At 42.4% G+C, this 2,543-nt stretch overlaps 2 protein-coding genes across 2 annotated transcripts in view; both read right to left on the bottom strand.

Moving 5' to 3' along the window:
- Window positions 1-2,543, bottom strand: part of ndrg3b (ndrg family member 3b) — a 1,230,027-nt gene that overhangs the window by 1,108,791 nt on the left and 118,693 nt on the right. The window lies entirely within an intron of this gene.
- The window catches only part of id1 (inhibitor of DNA binding 1, HLH protein), a 739,503-nt gene that overhangs the window by 706,261 nt on the left and 30,699 nt on the right, over window positions 1-2,543 (bottom strand). The gene's annotated exons all lie outside the window — the stretch shown is intronic.

Raw genomic sequence — 2,543 nt, 5'->3', positions numbered from 1 at the left:
TACTCAAGTGAATGTAAAATTTCCTGTGATGATAGGCGCCACGTGTCTCCTCTGCCCACCCACACATTTGAGTGTTTATCTGGTTTGAACCAGAGGCAAAGATGCTGCTTTTGTTTTTGTACCGCAGTGTATCTTGTTTACTCTTCAAGTTCAGAGGGGCAGAAAACTCAAAAGATGCTTCTTCGCAGTATCTTTTTTCAAATTATGAAATTAGTTATCCATTTAAGAAAAATACAAGACATTGCCACAACAGAAAGAATTGTCATTTCTTCAGGTAAAGCTCAAGTTAAAAATAGTCATTGCTAAGAAGAAGAAGATATACAGTATAGTATGCAGTTAAAATGTGTGGGAATCTACCATTTACACCTTTTAAAAGTGTAGCTGCTAAAATATGTTTGATTTGGCTTTGAATGATTGCATTGGTTCTTCAGGGTTTTAGCCTGTTTCTCAGAATACCTCTTTTGGGCCTAGTGTAACTTAGAGAGACCAAAAAAGTGGAGAAATGGGTAATAAAATAAATGGAGGAGTGCAAAAACCTGAGGTGTTCAGTATCTGGAAGGATTTGGTGTTCACCTGAATATTTACCATCAATCCATGCATTGTAGTAGTGTGGTCATGAAAATTTATGGTTGCAGGCCCCCTGAAAATGACATTTGAGCCTCATATCAGTACATTAATCTCACTTTAAAAAAATTTGAATGAAAAGAAAAAGATTAAGTATATGACAGTGTTTTTTTTTTTTTTTTTAAACACTTAGGCACACTCATCTGCCAAATATATGAAGTAAGAAATTGTTATGGGATTAATGAATGAAGAAACAAATATATATAATATATATATATTATATGCACACACACATATATATATATATATATATATATATGAGTATAATGTGTACCTATTTAACAAAGAATAGGAATGTACTTGCTATAGGCTTATCCATCCATCCATCCATCCATTGTCCAACCCGCTGAGTCCGAACACAGGGTCACAGGGGTCTGCTGGAGCCAATCCCAGCCAACACAGGGCACAAGGCAGGAAACAATCCTGGGCAGGGTGCCAACCCACCGCAGGACACACACAAACACACCCACACACCAAGCACACACTAGGGCCAATTTAGAATCGCCAATCCACCTAACCGGCATGTCTTTGGACTGTGGGAGGAAACCGGAGCTCCCGGAGGAAACCCACGCAGACACGGGGAGAACATGCAAACTCCACGCAGGGAGGACCCGGGAAGCGAACCCGGGTCCCCAGGTCTCCCAACTGCAAGGCAGCAGCGCTACCCACTGCGCCACCGTGCCGCCTTAGGCTTATCCAGCTTTATTAATTTATTTTTTACTTTTAGCTTTTAAAGGCTTTAGAAGTTTGATTTGAATATATCAAAAGAAGCAGTTCCTGTTCCAGTCGACTATCAAGTCTAATCAACATTTAAATTTTCATATCTCCCAGACTAGACTCCCACGTGTCATAGTTGGACACTACTCACATCAGCTGATTCCAAAGTCAAAAGCAAAAGAGCAAGAAGGAAAATAAGCTACAACAGCAGGCTAGAAAACAAGATAAGTGACTATCACAAAAGAAATAGCATTTGAAGGAATTTTAATAGCATAGTGAGACAGTCACCAAAGTACAGCAAAAGTAGGAGATGTATGTACAGAAATGATGGTTGAAGTGGTATGGACATGTGATGAGGAGAGGCAATTAATATGTGAGCAAAAAAGTGGTAGAAATGGAAATACAGGGGAAACAGAAAGAAAAGGAGCCTGGAGCAATGGTGCATGGATAAAGTAAAAGAAGGTTTAAAGGAAAAGGGTCTGACAGGTGAGGAGGTGCAGGAGCGAGCTATATGGGGAGGGATGATCAAGCTCATAGAGGTGACAAGAGATGAAGGGGAAGAAGGAAAAACAACTTGAGAACACGAATCATACATCACAATATTGGAAAGTTTTATTGACATTTAAAAACTGCACTTGTCCTAAATAAAAAGTGTGGTAACCAGGGGGGCATACAGCTCCCCAAACCCTGGACACAACAGACACAGAGGCCAAGTGCTGCATACAACACACCGTTATTCAGCCGTGGGAAACACATTTGACTCGCTCCCCACAGCAGCACACAGTACAAAGTACTAAATATTAAATACCCAGTCCTTTATCTTCCTCTTTCTCTCTCAATTTTCCATTCCACTTTTTGCAAGCTTCGTCCATCTCCTCCCAACTCTGGATCACCGAATGGAGCCCCTTTTATGGAGCTCCCGGAAGTACTCCAGGTGTTCCAGAATCTCCTTCCTGCTGCACTTCCGGGTGTATCGGCAGCCCTGCAGAATAGGGTTCAGCCGTTCTCCATGTGCCCCCTGGCGGTGGCCACGGGCACCAGCAGAGTTGAGCTTCCATGCTCCAAACCCATGGCACTGCCCTCTGTCATCCTAGGGAGGTACTCTGCCCTGTGCAAGCACCTTCCCCTGGTCCTTCCATTACGGAGGCGTCCCAGCTGGGTAAGAATCCCAGCTGCCCATTACAAAAGCAATTTGGGAATCA

This window comes from Erpetoichthys calabaricus, chromosome 10 (genome assembly GCF_900747795.2).
Source record: "Erpetoichthys calabaricus chromosome 10, fErpCal1.3, whole genome shotgun sequence".
Taxonomy (NCBI): domain Eukaryota; kingdom Metazoa; phylum Chordata; class Cladistia; order Polypteriformes; family Polypteridae; genus Erpetoichthys; species Erpetoichthys calabaricus.
The sequence above is the reverse complement of the archived record's forward strand: the minus strand, read 5'-3'. Positions and strand labels throughout refer to the sequence as shown.